Raw genomic sequence first — 17,652 nt, 5'->3', positions numbered from 1 at the left:
ATGTTTCCGAGAGCAACAGAAGAGGTGAGAACAGCGTCGTTGAAATTGGCAGCGACCAACAACTTAGATAGAAATAATTATCAAGTGTGTTGTTGAGACATATGTTCAGTAAATAGAAAAAAAGATTGTTCCAATGTTACTGTAAATAAAGCAGATTGTTCCAATGTTACTGTAAATAAAGCACATCAAAGAAAACAACACAAAACAAAAAGAGCATGAAATTGGAGGTAGGATAACGTTGTTGTCAGGTGGAAACCTCTATATGTCCAAACCGTTCGTTTTGTATTTATCATTTAAAAATGATTTAAAACTAGAGAAAATAGCCCATCTACAAGCACACAACGCCTCACGGTTTCGTGCGACGGTATTGTATGAAAAAGTACACATTTAAAACTTGGAAATTCAAGGTCTCTGTCCGACAGTGACGATTAGAGAAGAAAGGGGGAAGAAAAGGATAAATTAGAGAGAAATGCTTTGATTGACAAAAAGCAGAGAAACAGACAGAGAGACAGACAGACAGACACACAGAGAGACAGTCAGACGAAGGAGAAATGAAAATCAGAAAGACAGAGAGAGGAACAGAGGGTGAAAAGTAGGGCTGATTTACAAACTCAGGTGTCCTTTCTCAAGTACACTCTCTGCGGCAAGCAGGCTGCCTCTCAGCTGGCACCAGAACGGCCTGTGTGTGCAAACACTCTGGAGAGCCTCTCTCTCTGTCTCTCTCTCTCTCTCTCTCACACACACGCACGATCGCGCGCGTATTCCTATAAATACACCTTCACAATCCAAATCCTCTGTCCTTACAGAACATTCACGCACACACACGCACACGCACACACACACACACACACACACACACACACACACACACACACACACACACACACACACACACACACACACACACACACGCACGCACCTATACCTGGGCGGGGTAAATCACAGTGATTTAAGGGGCTTCCTCTGCAGTCTTAGTTTTTATTGGGCAGAGAAGAACACAGTGTTAATGGCCAAGTTTGCCTAAAAGCCTTCCCTAAAACCCTAAAACCTTTAAACAGTCACATACAAAATTTAGCTATAACCCATCCAGGTGATTTGTATAGAGAGGGGAGGGGAGGGGAGGAGAGGAGAGAGAAAAGAGGAGAGGAGAGGAGAGGAGAGGAGAGGAGAGGAGAGGAGAGGAGAGGAGAGGAGAGGAGAGGAGAGGAGAGGAGAGGAGATCGAGGAGAGGAGAGGAGAGGAGAGGAGAGGAGAGGAGAGGAGTTTGGAGAAAGGAAAGTGAACATTACTGTAGAGGAAAGCGGTCGTATGGGCTTGCATGCACACAAAGAGATACAGTGGAGAGAATAGGGACACAACATGGACAGGCTTGGCGCAACGCAGACAGATTGTACTGTAATTCAGCCATTATGGTTCCCCCCTCACAATTCATCCACGAAGGCCAGATGGATGCCGGAATTTGGTCTTCACAAATGGGTAAACATCGAATCGTTGATTATATGACACAAAAAAGTAACCCTGTGAATGTTTGTCGATTGGATTTATGGTTTAGTAGGGTGCAGAGTGCTGCGGCATGTGCTACTAAGCACATGGAAGCAATAAGTTGCATCACTTCGTCACCAGCCCCGATGACACCATGCAGCCCTGAGACCAACTGCACCGGCAATCCGGCATGCATTCAGAATAAGGTAAGATATCTTCGCTGTCAGTTAGAAACCTTGTATGTCCCCATTTTTATTATTACATTAAAAACGAGTTAAAGTGGTGAAAATAGCCGATCTACAAGCACACAACGCCTCACATCGCGAGGCGTTGTGTGCTTGTAGATCTGCTATTTTCACTACTTTTGTGCAACACTTTTTATGAAAAAAACATACAAATTTGAAACTTGGAGATATGAGGTTTCCGCCCGACAACAACGATATACTGTACTTTAATATCTCATAGGGTGAAATGTGTCCTAACTACAGACACTGTGATCATCTAATTCAGTGATGTGAAGCTACCGGCCCACAGGGAAGTAAAAAAGAAAGAGGAATTAACAAAAAAGGAATCTTAATTAAAATATTCAGGTTCAGTTATTATCTATGTGTAGCAGCAGCTCTCTCTCTCCCCTTGACACCGCTGTGTTGGCAAAGCTGCCTTTGTGTGAACAGTGAAAAACAATGGAGGCAGCATGTAACTACAAGCTGTGTGGAAGCACCTGCCGTGAGTGAGGGCACCACGGATGTCATCTCAACCCCTGTGAGCACTAGCACCGGACTGAAGACCGAGAAGGGAAGAGAATCCGGGACTTTGCAGGAGATTCTTGCAGTCAAATAAACGGCTAAGTAGGGCATTAACGACTTGTGATTTTTGCAAGTGGACTCGACTCAGTAAAAAGTTGATTCTACCACTTTTTCGAGTCACGTGTTCAAATACTGGATTCTGATTGGCTAAATTCCGGAGGTTATGAGAGGACAACTGCCGCAAAGTTGTGTGTCCGAGATCAATGCGCCTCAGTGTACATCCGGGGACTTCAGGAGGTAGTCCCCCAACCAACAAATGAAGGTCGCAGCGGTCCTATGTTTACTAACGTGCGTACTATCGTCGCCGATTTATTTGGATCCAATGCAATCCGCCAACTTTAAAGCCCCTTTTCTCTGAACCTATGCCTTTCTGGAAGCGAACAGCCTCTATTTACGGCCGGAACGGTGCTTTTAACTGACGTTAGCTTAGCTGTAAGCTAGACGCATGGATTAGTATGGAGTTGGCGCCATCTGTTGGTGAGTAGAAGATGTTGTTGGTGGAACTATCTGCTGTCTCGCGGAAGTTTTATAGGCAATAATGATTGTAACTTAAGATCCTTGCAAGTTACAACTATGTGTTTTCTTTCATGTATACGGGAAAAAGTGGTAGAAAAGCTATTTACCACTCGGGGTCGGACATTATGCTCTCATAATGTCCTGAGTGAGTGTGTTATCGGACTCGGCTGCGCCTCGTCCGATAACACCCTCACTGCGGACATTATGAGAGCATAATGTCCTCTCACTCGGGGTAAATTGCTTACGTTGAAGTCGACTTTATCGTTTGATGACATCACCACATCGCACACGACCCCCCAATTATTTTGGGGGGTCCCCAGATGATTAACTTAATGTGAAACATTGTTTTCTCACTCAACAGTAAACAAACCAACATAAAGTTTAAGTGTATAGAGGGTATGTTCAAATTTCTAAAGTGCCAATTTAAGGACTTTTTAATACCTCTAAAACGACAAATTAAACATTGTCCAAATTGTCAAATATATAGAGGCAGAAATTGTGAAAATAGCTGATCTGCAGATCTGCTATTTTCACAATAGAAAGTATTATATATTTTTTTTTCAACTTCGACTTTCGACGGTGGGAGTCGACTTGTGTAATGAAGTCGACTGACTTGTCGACTTCGAACCGACACGACTCATGAAGCTCAATTCTTTATTTGTGTGCTGTTGCATATTTGACTGTCACCGAGGAGTTTGCGGAGCTGGTGCTAAGGCTTCATGCAATTATCTGCCAAAGTATTATATAACTCATTCATCCACGTTGAAGTTAATTTCATTACGCCAATCTGATAAGCCAAAAGTTATTTGTAAGTTGGGTGCTATTCTGAAGAACGTTCTCGCCCTGTTCAAATAATATACAAATAGGGTACCGCAGAGAATATTTTCAACCATGCCTTTTGCTACGTCTGTACGAATGTTGTTATTGTTCAATATCTATTTATGATTCTGTGCTCCGTACCATGTGATCATGGTCCTCTGAGTTGGACCGTTTAGACCTTGAGGACGATTCTAAAACACATTCTAAATCCTAGTTTTCGGAAAAATAAGCATGTTGTGACTACAGTGTACAGAGTAGAGTGCAATGTTACTTGTATGTCACTATTGCAAAAGGACACATTGGAGTCTGTCAGATAAAGTAGGGTTACATTACGTACTCACAGTTGTATATCATCGCATTCAAAGGACACTGACTGACCTGGCTGGAATTTCATCCAAGAAAACCCTGCAAACAACAACAAAGCTGTGCAGACCCTTCAATCACAACAACATTTTTTTTTAATGGTCGTGGCTAGCAATTCAGAGGCTCCTTATCTTCACCTCGTAGTGATCAAAATCCTGTACTTTCCTTCAAGTAACAGTAAGTTTATTTTCCCTTTTCGGCAGAAAAAGTAGTCTAGCAGCTATACTAGTCTGAACACACAATTAGACGGCATTGTGAAACTAGAACTGCACTCTGTCGAGGTACCAACTTGCGGCAACTTGCGCCATGAGGTGCGCTCACATCACCACTGGCATCACCAGGAATGCTGGTCCCTCATTGGCTGTTAATGATGATGTTGCCAGAAACGCTGGTCCCTGATTGGGCTACGGGCTTAAACAAAGAAGGACACCGACATACATACTCAGCCAATCCCAGTACTTGCGCGCTCTGCTGGCGCAATTAATTGTGACTGATGGTTTGATGGAGCAACTTCAGAAGGACATAGCACACTGTGAGTGTTCCCACAGCAGAAACACCAGACCCCTGATATAAGTGATACTGTACAGCACAATTCACCCTTTGTCAAGTCCCACCCGTTGTCCCACCCCTCTTCACACCCATTGGTTGCTATGTCTTGGTGGGACATTTGGTGGGACACTCCATCCACTACCATTGTAATTTGGTTGCTTCGTATTGTTATTCTGTGTGTTCAATTCTAATTTCAAACTTGGTTTCAGTAAAATGGAGCTGCTCAGTGGCAGTATAGTGACTCAGAATGTTTTTAAATATTTTTATTTCTCCAAAAATGATGTTTCAGCAAATTCAACATAAAAAAGGCAGAACCAGGGCGGGACAAGGCAGATAGAGCCTTCTGGTTGGTCAGTCAGGGACCAACCAGAAGGCTAACAAAGAGTGAATTGTTTGTTTTCATTTAGGATGTCCACAGATATGACAGTGAAGAACTATTAAAGATTTGACCAATGAAAGAACACACTTGGGGCAATGACATTTGCCCCTAAAAGATGTTGTGGTTGGCTGATAAATTATTAGGATAGTTTTTCTTTCTTCTTTTTTTTGGGGTTATAGTTATGTTTAATTTAAGTTCAAACTAAAGTATTTTTTGTGGTAAAACTAACACATCTGTGGTTGTGGTACATACACCATTTGGTTTCATTTTGCTATGAATTATATAAAATTATAGCTTTATGAGTTTGTATTGTAATTTGTAATAAAAAAAAGTAGCAGTAATTGATGAGTTTTAAATTGATATTGGAGTTTTGTTCAACATGAACAAATTAGCATTTGATTTAAATAAATCATTTTTGTATTTTTTGTGCTTGTAATTTCTACAACACACTGTATACAGCCATAAATAAATTGAATGCATTTGTTCAGGGATGCATGAATGAGGAAAGAAATATGGGCAGATGAAGGTTGGGGTATAGTGCTAGAACTTTCACCCAGCTCCCACCCGAGTTGTTGTCAATTACCACCGATCGTGCGCCTGTAGGCATGTGCATGTAATGGATTCATTGCCAAATGCTGGGAAGGAAAATGCATTGCTGCATTTATTAACTATCACTGCATAATACATCAACACGCACTATGTGAGAAAATGCTGAACATGAAATTGGTCATAAATGTGCCAGAGAAAGTCACCTATTCTATTCAGGCAGGACAACTTCAAAGATGGCTGCTCCATGCGTATCTGGAGTAGGCTGACTGCAACCACATTGATCTGTTAGTACACGCAAGCTTTTGCAGCAATTTCAAAAGCTCTTATCAGAAATAAAGGAGAAATAAAGTTACTTGTACTGCTAAACATGCAGTACAAGTAACTTGATGAATAACGAAGAGCAGTGGCTGCTAGGTTTGTCATTTCTAACAGATCTGACCAACATGTTGAATGTGCTTCACTTGGGAGCTGGCACATTGTAAATGTGCTTTAATCGAGCCTGATTGCTACATTTACTGTATGTGGTTTCCATACATACCATTCCACTGTGGTTTATTCCCTGGTCTCAGAGACAGCATTTTTTGGCTCAAAACGTATTCATGTGAATCAATGTTTTCCCACATACTGTACTGTAGTCTGTAATAATTCATTTAAAATACAGTATGTAGGTAAATGTTTTAATCCAAATAGGCTACCATTCCACCATGACTGATTATCATTTTGGAGACCTGCTTGAGACTAGCTACAGTATCAGCAGCTAATGTCCAGTTTATGCAACCCTAGCTTGACTCCATTCAGTGCAAGTCATAATTATAAGGTAGGTACCATCATAAACTATTAGAATGTGATGTGCTGGAGCTTGTGATTTGTGTGTATTGTGCTGATGCTTGTTGTTTCAGGACCATGGACAGCACAGTTGGTTCTACTGTATGTGCAGTACGCGTCCTATGTAGTAATGGGACGGTGACAGCTAAAGTTGCTTGTGTAGAACTTTGAGAGACTGCTAATATGAGTCATTTAAATAAGAGACTCTATTTTGATAAGTAAGAGTTTACTTGGTTTGTGCAAGGCACACAACACATTTTACGCAATGCTATTAGTGAGAAGCGGGCACACGACTGAGTCATAGGTATATTATGCCTTTATGTGACTGTATTATGCTTTGCTATCATCTGTTGTTACAGTACATTCCATCCATATGTAGTAACTTTAGTTAGCCAAACTTTCTCTTAAGGGTTGCTTTGAAGTTCAACTCCTTCCAATGTGAAGTAATTGCAATGATTAATATATGTGTTCTTTAGTCTTTCCCTTAATGTTGTTGTTATTTAGCCTCCCTCACAATTTTAACAGCCCCCTCAGGAAAATAAAAAAGTGTTTTCAGTGGTGGGCTTATTATAATTTCTTTTGTTGGTACAGTAACTCATGTTTTTGCTGGTCATTTTAAAAGCTCTCTAGTCAGAAAAGTGTGGGCAGTTGGGCACCCCTGATATACAGTATAATAATGTTACAGATTCATGTAGTCGGGCTGAAACCTGGTATGTCCAAAACCGTTCCTTTCCAGGAAAGAAATGAGAGAGAGGAAAAAAAGAAGAAAAAATAATGGATCTAATGTAGTTATTATTCAGTCTTGTTAATAATTTTCGTTGGTTCAATAAAGCCCACAGAGACACTTAACGACTGTAAACAAAATTATAATAATAGCAAAAATAGCAGATCTTTACAAGTTAATGTTGGTTATAGATTGTCTTCCAGGGGAAACCATACATCACTGGAAGAAGCCTTTATATAACAAACTGTTCTCTACAAATCTAACCATACTAGATAAAGAAATGGTGTATGTATATTGGTTTGCTTTTATAACAAATCTAAAGGAACGTAAAATCCCAAAGACAGGAAGACAAGACGAAATGATGACATTAACATAAAGCATAGAGTAACAATGCTCCAATCGTCTCCTTCACTGCTATTATAAGAGTCTGTCTTGATTCAATTTGGAAGAGACTGCACTCAGTCTCCGACTTCTCTTATACTCGACTATGGAGGTCTTGTCTACAGCCTAACCACAGGAGTAAAATTTGACTTTAAAGAATACACTTTACTATAAACTTGCTGCAGTAAACAAGCATATGACTTGAATCTATAACCTTGTTATTTCTTTGTCTTTCTTTCAGCTCCTCTTCTCCCTGTCTTCGCATGACATTCTCTTTTATTTGCCCTTTTACTCTCCCAAAGTCTTCCTTCTGTCTCCCCTCGTCTCTGTTTTTTGTGCTTCTCAACTCCAGTCTTTGTATAGAGAGATCAATCTTCCGATCTTTCACCTTCTCATCTCTCAATTTCTTCCTTCTCCCCCTTTCTCATATCCCACTTTCTCAGGGGACAAACTTGGTGCATTAGATTAATGCCAGCACCAGAGAGTTGAACAGACCTTGACATGTAAAGGATTGATCGTCAGCCACAACAGCCCGAAGACAAGAGATAGAAAGATGAATAGATAGAGCGGCAGAAGTAAAGACATACAGGGAATAGTTGCTGATAAATACAGAGTAGAGGGAATGTATTCTATAAATAAAGTTGGATTGGAATTGGATTGGAACGAGGCCGAAAGGAAGGTGGACCAAAGTTGAGCTTGTGTCTCTCCAGCTGTCATTCTAGCCACCATTGCATAGCAATTGTCTAGCTGTCACAGGGGCCTTTTGGCTATAGGGGAGTCAGGATACCTATGGTACAGCTGACTGCAATGCAAAGCTGTCAGTTTGTCTTCGTGACTATCATTATATTGTCTAATGTTTACCGTAAGCTGACAGCAGGTATACAGTAGCCAAGCAAATACTGTATGTAACCCTGCTATTCTCCACAAGTACCTACTTGCACACGTCATGTGTTGCTGTACTTTTGTAAAGCAAATAGCTAGGCTGTCCCTTTAGACAGTGCTATTTGAGCTGCATTTCCAACATGACTAAAAGCCTGCATACATTGCTCTGAACAAAAGTGAAGAAAAGGCTGCACACTCATAGCCACGATGCAGGATAATTTATTGATAGAAATTACTGTATTTATTGATAAATATATTACCCTGACAGCCATATTATTGAGGACTGAGTCAGCTCTCCATTATTTTACCAGAGAATTTGGCCAGATCACAATCATATTTATGGCAGCAGCCAGAAGATGAAGTTTCAGGGTTAAACTCAAGCACACAAGCCCTGACCACTTGGGAGCTGCCTGGAGCAACCAGTCCAAGTCACTGTTGGCCATTAAGCTTTTACACTCAAGCAGTTGCAGGTTAAACGCCTTGCTGAAGGACACTTCAACAATAATGAGGGAGAGGAGCATTCTGACAATTATATTTGCCAAGTTAGGGTGACAAGCTTGATTTCAGCCTTCAGGCTACAGCAACCCTTGCTGTGTGGGTGTTTAGCAGGGTCGCTAGGGTCACTAGGACAACCTACTCCGTCTCTCACCCGCCAGGCCTCATCCACACAGTAACAATGAGGCTAGCTTGCTTGCTACTGTAGCTGGCAGGCACATACAGTGTTTTCTGTGCTAGATTTAAGAGATTTCTTTGTTAGCCTAGTACATTTGCACTACTGTATCCTGAATGTGTGCTCTGCATTCAACCCATACTAAATATTCGAAGCAGTGGGCAACTATTGATCAGTGCCCGAGGAGCAGTTACTGAACCCGGGATTCATATCTTGCTTAAGGACAGTTCACCGCCGGAATCAAACTGTGAACCTTTTGATTCCCAGACGACCGATCTACCCAGGAGGTAGAGCTACTGCTGCCCTTTTCTACAACCCGCTTCACTGCTCTACAACAGCATGACTGCCAGTTTTAAGCTAGTTTGCTTTCAGGGTAGGCACCAGTCAGCAAAACCTTTCACTCTGTCAAAACATGGCCAGAAATACCAAATAGGCAAGCTAGCTAGCTAGCTCTCTGTGAGTCAGTCACAGTTAGCTCCAATCAGTAGCTTTGTAACAGCATGTCAGCTAGCAAGCAGTTCATTCTCCCTCTCCCTTTACCTCCTGACTGATAATAGTAGTCATGGGACAGCGACTAGTGCCAGCCAATCTGAGCACAGGACACCACGCTGGCACGCTGGCTACCTACATAACTTTCACAGGCCAATTCACCAGCTTGTTGTCACATCCTGTCAGCTTCCATTTCAGATTTCACCAAACAACAACACCAGTTGCCATTCCACTAGTTGCCATTCCACTGCTGCACTGATCTGCCAACGCTAAATTTATAACACTAACCAAAAGCCACAAAAAAACAAATCTTCCTGTAGTGTGATTTGTTAACTACTTCAGGTTCAGGGTCAGGGCAAAGGGTATGTTGGATTACTGTGATATCTCTCAAAGAGTTTAAGTTGCTATTATGATGATTTTGACATCTAATAATTAAGTTAAGAGAAACTGCATGATGTCATTAGTTTCTGAGTGAAAGTTTTATTTTGATATAGTAGGGTAAGTTTGTTGACACCACTTGGCTGTGCCACCAACGAGCAGGCTGAACACCAACTGCCACTTCTTCTGTTCAAATTATTTACCCACCCCATTAGTCATGCAATTCTCTGAGGAATGGAAACTCCAAACACTAGGAGAGGATCGTTGAACTGGCGTTTGAACTAATATCAATCATTACTTCGCTTGTTGCTCATTGCTTCAGGACTTTGAAACGCTGTCCGAGTCAAACAAGCAGGCGGGCAAGTATCAAAGCCAGTGCCATGCTGTGGCCAGGAGGCCTAATGAGGTTTTTTGGGCAGCTCTGATGGGCATGGATGCTGAGAACTTGGCATTGCTCATCAACCACCAGCCAGCGCCAATAGGCTTCAGGGGACTGCGTAAGTGTGCGTACGTGCGTGAGTGCGTGCGTGCATGCATTGCATGTGTGTGAGTGAGCGAGTGTGCGTGCGTGTGTGACCACCAGCCTCTGCCAATATGCTTCACGAACATTGCCCAGCACTGCAAGGAAGGAGACAGGGATGGAGATAGGATGAAAAGACTCAAGAAATGGGAGAACAAGGAGCAGAATATAGAGAGGGAAAAACGAATAATAAATAATATAAACATTTTGAGGCAATTCAGATCCTTACAGGACACAGGACAGGCAGATGAGTGGTTGCCATGGTGGACAACCTTGGGCTAGACTTAACTAATTGTAGAGGCCAAACATGTTATAATGCCAGCAACATGTTGGAGCAGTGCAATCGACTTCAGGCACACTTGAAGCAAAGAAACCCATTAATCCATTATGTGCCTTGTGCTGCCAATTCTCTAAATTTAGTAGCTGTAAACAACAGAGAGGCCAGCAGTCCAAAGGTGGGAAATAATTTTGATTTACAATCCTTGTACACATTCAGCCTTGCATATATAGGTAGGGGTAGTTTTTTAGAAGGTTGATATCCATATACTTTAAAGTGACTATCAAACACTTAGTTGAGCTGGCGACTTGAGCTGACTCCACTCAAGTTCTTTGGAAAACTACTGTAAAATAAGGGAGGCGTTAGGGAGTATAATATGCTCCCTTATCTGCAGAGGAAAATGAGAAAGTAGCTGTGTTGGGAAAGTTCACTTAAAACATGAACTAGTTCAAGTTCAAAACTTTAAAAAAGAACTAGTTCATTTCATAGTTCATAATTCCACATTTTGAACTAAGTTCATGGTTCCCCCAAATTAACTATATAACTTAGTTATTTTTGTAAACCTATTTTTTTATACTTTTGTCTATTCAAATGTATTTATTTTTTGCTGCTGCAAGCTATTATTTGTCAAAGTTATTGACAAAGCCCATAAAGAACCACACACAGCAATTATTTCATCCAACTTAACATTGAGGTGCCCACAATATTTAGGTGCCCAAGTCTTCCTGAACCCTTAACACATGGGCTGCTCAGGTTTATAACATTTCTAGCTGTTGCTGCTGCCGCCGTTCACTCACGCTTTATTTTGAAGAGCCTCGGAAGCTTCGTACGTGTGCACGTGGGTGTCCACTGACGATTGAGGAAGATAATCCCTTTGTTTACAAACGCTTGCGAAACTAAAATCCAAACGGGGGCCGACCATCGCGTTATAGCGTCGCCGTGAAAACAATCAGATCTCTGCTTGGAAGAATGGAAATCAATGCAACCAGCTCTTGCCATTTTCTCTCTCTCTCTCTCTCTGCTACGGGGTGACGTATGGACTCGGGTCATTCAGAGGGCAGGCAGCTGCACGTACAGTTAACCCTTCGTTGTCTCGTTCAGGGACGAGACAACTCCTTTTGGCTGTGTGACAGCTAGTGGCCTTAACTCGTTACTGAACGAGTTTGGCTCCTTGGGTGTTAAGGCCTGTCCATAGAAATGTTCGGTGAGTTGCGATTTCCAACGTGCACATTTCCGAACTCTCATTCGGTGTAATGCTTTCAGAAGTCGCGAGTGACGTCATTTTGTAGTCGAACCGGACCTTTTGACTGAAAAGTTCGGTTTCGGTCAAAGTATGGACAGGCCTTTATTGTGAAGGTTGCTAACCGTCACGCACATCTGCATGTTTCCACGTTGGTTAAAATAGCTGATCTTCAAGCTCATGTAGTCTTGTGAATGGAACGTATTGTGAGCTTGCAGATCAGCTATTTTCTGCATGCAACACACGTCATACGACAAAGTACTCAGGCTTTACTTGGGAGACAACGTAACGAGGTGGAGACTCACACACAGAGCTTCATGTGAAGAGAAGCACCCAGCTGCAGAAAGCACCGCTCACATATCAACGTTCGCGAGGTCTGTGAGTCTGCAGTTGAAACAAAGAACGCTCAGTTTACGCTTGCCCAAAATATGAATGTGTTCATGAACAATCGTTCATTGAACGCGTTCAGGTACAACACTGATAAGTAGACACCCAAAGTGAAACCTGGACGACCTATGTAAAATTATATAAACTGGATATTGCATTTATCTTGCGATGCAACATGTTGTAGTTTGGAGATTAGCTCTTTTCTGTGAGCAACGCCATCGTAGGACGAAGTATGAATCAGACACAAAGAATTGAAAGGGAAGCATTAGCTGTACCAGATCTAGAGCTAGGTGCACAAACACATTCTCCAAAACAACAGAAAGTTAAAGAAATACTAAAATGACGGTGCAATAAAAACGATTGTTTATTTGATGCGAATGGAAACATTTAATGTGGTCATTGATAAGATTGACTGCATACAAGCACCTACAGCATGTGATCATTTAAGTAGTAAATTGACAAAGCAAACACACTCTCCTCTGCCTATCCCTCTGATTTGGAACGTGTACTATTTGCTTGTATACTGAAGGTATACAAGCAAGACCCAAGGCAAGTTAGTCTGTGGTCACGATAATCCGGCCACAGGGAAGACTTGTTGGGTGGAGAAGGCGAATGAGGAGAGACAGAGGAGAAAGTTACAGAAGATGAAAGAGAGAGATAATTAGAATGCTGGAGGCAGGGATACTGTGATAAGACAGAAGGCTGAAAGACAGATAGCATGACAGAGGTGATATCAATATGAGACAGAGAAAGTAAGACAAAACAAAACAATGACAATATGAAGACAGAATGTAGTGTACGAACAGAAGGGCAGAATGAGATAAAAGATCAGGAATGAAACAAAGATGGATGGTAAGAAAGAAAGACCAAGGATCAAGAGAATAACTTTAACTTGGAAGACAGACAGACAGACAGACAGACAGACAGACAGACAGACAGACAGACAGACAGACAGACAGACAGACGGACAGACAGACAGACAGACAGACAGACAGACAGACAGTAGTGAGAGAAAGTGCAGAAAAAACAGAGTGCAGCAGGGGGTTTCAGTCTGTGAGTGGAAGAGCTTTATGAGAATTACAGTAGTGTGTGTGCGTGTGCGCGAGAGAGAGAGAGAGAGAGAGCAGAGGGGCTTGTAACACAATGATGAGCACTGATGGAGCATAAAGCTGATGGGAGCCAAAACTCTCTTTCTCTGTGTCTATGTACATCAAAACCACTGCCAGCAGGCGCAGCAACACGTGCACGCCACACAAACGCATTACACATGCTCACGGATGCGCGGAAGCATGCACGCACACACACAGTGACATGTCCTCACAGTGCACCACATTCGATCTCAAGGTATACCACACAGACTTGAGTTCTACAGTCAGTATGCACACGCCGTGTTGCGCTTGCACGCGTGTGCACAGTCTCACTAGTATACAGTGCACACACGCGCACAGGCGTTACCCAGCTGTCAGCAGCACAGCAGATAAGCTGCTTTCCTGGTTTCTCATCTTGTTCCGTGTGACAACGCAGGAGAGCAGAAACAATACAGGAAATATATACTGAGGGGAGGATGGTGAGCGAGAGAGAGAGAAAAAGGGGTGGCAAGGAGAGAAGGACAAAATTATTCTGATACATAAAAAGGGAAATCAACCAGATTTCCACCAGATTGTGTTGCAGAAGTCTGGGAGGTCTGCCGATAATGTTGCAATCTGCCACCTGTCTGTGACATAGCAAAACAACTGAGCTCCCAAACGCACCCAAACTCCATTTGACGTGAGTGAGTCGAGAACAGGAGAGGAGAGCTCACTCTGCACAGGGAATCGGCATCCAGAAAGGATGACGCCAGTCCATCTCATTCTTCAAGTACGACTGTCACTTAAAACTGAGGCTATGGATCTGAATAGTCTGGTAGGATTCGCCCCGAAACATGGGCTGCAGATTGTAGTGTTGTTGTTTGGTTTCTATTCTGAATGTTTTGAAGGTTTGTACAGGGCTCTACATCTTGTATGGGCGTGTCCTCTCAGATTCTGAGCAGGGACAACTCCCTGGCCAGGGATATCATAGTTTTGGCCCAGAAGTTCTTCTGGCCCCCCTAGTGGCGAAAAAAAAAGAACTTCTGGGAACTCAGATTAGGGTCTAGACAATGGGCAATAGGTAACACGTACAGTACTGTCAAGATGCCTCTAAGCATGGTACATAACCCCCCAACAGCTCCAGTGGCGCTATTGAGTGACCAACCAGGTGAACACAGTAATTGTATCAGCTCTCGGCGTGTCACAGTGTGTGCAGTAAATCGTTGCGAACAAAATACCAAAGGTGCTCATTTCACCTTCCCTGGGTATAAAGTGTTTAAAAAAATGAAAGAAAAGGAAAAAAAAGAAAAACCTTGCTAAATGCCTGAACCGAGACATGGGTGTGACAAAGCATAGATTACATTATCATAAAATACCTGTTCTACTTGAGATGAGTTTAATGCATTAATGGGTATTAATGGGTAATTGCTTTCCTTCATCTCCTTAATTAAGCATCACCGTAGCCCCCCCAAGACAAATGATCTGTGGCACTGCGAGAGTCTGGCAGAATGTTCACCTTAATCCTGTTAAGGTGGGGGGAATAGAAAAAACACTAGATTTAAATGAGATTAAACCACAGCTAAGCAGTCTCACACTAATTTCGAAGATTACAGGGGAAATACCACATCACAGGTTTTCTCGCACCTCCTTAATGAGAGGAGAAAACTGTGTTATGGGCTACCTACTTTGTTTTTATTAAGTTTGCCAGAAATCTTGCGGCTCTTATCTTCTAATGGGAACTCTCCCTTACGGGGAATATCTACACAAGTTCAGTAAATATTTTGAACTGGAATTCTCTCCCACACAGTTCACCACTGAAGGACTTGGGCCTTATTTCCACCATGAACAATTTCCAATCATACAGCAATAAGCGAATTCTGTTTTATGGCAGATTGCCTCTTCTACTAGAGGGGAAAAAGTAAACTTTAAAATTGGGCTTGAAGGTGCTTTGACCCTCCTGAGTCCATGGTGTGGACAATGAAGATGGAAGATGGTGGTTGTGAACTCAATCGACAGAACCAACCTGTGTCTCTCACAGACTGCTGAAGGAAATGGTTCCACGGCAGATGTTTAATTTTATATGCCAAAAATAGCCAAACTATTAAGCTCACAATACGTCACATGTTGGGGTGCACCAATGTCATGCTGATGCGATGAAGTATACTTTACACCAGGCTTTACTGAACCTGAAGATGAAACTGAATAACTTTTCAAAATGTGTCTATTACATCTTTCATCTCTTTCCCACTCCAAAACTTCCATTGTGCTTTAATGAAACACACGTTTGCATATATTGCATATATATATTTCTGAAATTGATAAATAAAGTTTCCTTTTTTTTGTTACTGAAAAATTACAAAAAAACAGTCTCTGATGTGTTATTGCCACTTTAACTCTCACATCAAATGGAAAAAAGGGGAACAAATATAATTTGCATATTTTCTAATTTGTACTAATTGAGGCGTTTGAATTACCCCATGAGACAGTTTAAAGGCATAAAAATGAGACAGAAGATGCAGTAAAAGCTGAATTATGTGCTTTGAAATAATGCCCCTCTCAAGTATATGAATGTATTCAATTAGGATACTTAATGCTTTTATGAGAGTTACTATTAAAAATGTGTTCATTTACGCAGAAATGATAAAAGTTCCACTGGGCGAAAAGAGCAAGAATCCCAAAATATCAAATTTTTATTCTTTCTGGAATACGGACATTTCCGTCACATATCCTGACTTTTTTTGATATGCACTATATCTGGTCAAATATGAACCAAATATACATCATGAAGACAATATGGTGTACTAGGATACAAGCAAATATTTTATTTTTGTCATATATATGTTCTGTAAATGACCTTAGGTCATATCTGTAAATATCTGATCACAATATTCTTTCTAGAATACTTGATGTGTCAAATATTGAGTTCATATATGACCTAAAGTCATATCTTTACAGTGGATCTGCTAGAGAATACTGACCATTTCTGAGGCATATTTAAGGTTTTGTTGACATCAACCATATCTTATCAAATATGGACAAAGTATACATCTCCTTGTCATATACAAAGTATGCATATACGTAATGAAGTAAAATATGAATATACTGACAGCATATTTTGACAAGAATAATGGCAACATCTGTAGCATATATCATCAACGATTTTCATATCAAATATACTTACTACAGATTTTGCCATTTGGCATGTTTTGTGTGAGATATTTAACTGATATTGATAGGTCATGAAACAGAGCATTTCTGATGCATATATGAGTTCCATAAAAATGCCATATCTGGTCAAATATGAACCAAATATATATCATGGAGACAAATCTTGTACTAAGATACAGGCGTAATTTTAATTTTGTCAAGTATATGTCCCGTAAATTAGCTCAGGTCATATCTAGAAATATCTGATCATAATATTTTTTCTAGAATACTTGATGTGTCAAATAGTGAGTTCATATATGACCTAAAGTCATATCTTTACAGTGGATCTGCTAGAGAATACTGACCATTTCTGAGGCATATTTAAGTATTTGTTGACATCAACCATATCTTATCAAATATGGATGAAGTATACATCTCCTTGCCATATACAAAGTATGAATATATGTAATGCAGTATATATGAATATACTGACACCCTATTTAGATTAGAATGATGGCAATATCTGTAGCATATATAATCAACGATTTTCATATCAAATATACTCACTACAGATTTTGCCATTTGGCATGTTTTGGGTGAGATATTTAACTGATATTGATGGGTCATGAAACAGAACATTTCTGATGCATATCCTAGGTTCCATGGAAATGCTAGATCTGGTCAAATATGAACCCAATATACATCATGAAGAAAATATGTTGTACTAGGATACAAACAACATTTTATTTTTGACATGTATATGTTCTGTAAATAACCTCAGGTCATATCTGGAAATATCTGATCATAATATTCTTTATAGAATACTTGATGTGTCAAATAGTGAGTTCATATATGACCTCAAGTCATATCTTAACATTAGATCTGCTAGAGAATACTGACCATTTCTGAGGCATATTTTAGGGATTTGTTGACATCACTCATATCCTATCAAATATGGATGAAGTATACATCTCCTTGTCATATACAATGTATGACTATTACCTAATGCAGTATATAAGAATATAATGACACCCTATTTTGAGTTGAATGGCAGTATCTTGAGCATATATTATCGATGATTTTAATATGAAATATAACTTTTACCGATTTAGCTATTCATCCTGTTTTGGGTGAGATATTTAACTGATATTGATAGGTCATGAAACAGCATTTCTGATGAATATCCTGAGTTTCATGGAAAT

General features: G+C 40.8%; 1 protein-coding gene across 1 annotated transcript in view; it reads right to left on the bottom strand.

Annotated features, from left to right (window-relative positions):
• ccser1 (coiled-coil serine-rich protein 1) overlaps nucleotides 1-17,652 on the bottom strand; it is a 217,557-nt gene that overhangs the window by 4,342 nt on the left and 195,563 nt on the right. The gene's annotated exons all lie outside the window — the stretch shown is intronic.

Source organism: Nannobrachium achirus, assembly GCF_963921795.1.
Source record: "Nannobrachium achirus genome assembly, chromosome: 12".
NCBI lineage: Eukaryota > Metazoa > Chordata > Actinopteri > Myctophiformes > Myctophidae > Nannobrachium > Nannobrachium achirus.
This window is presented reverse-complemented; position numbering and strand designations above follow the sequence as displayed.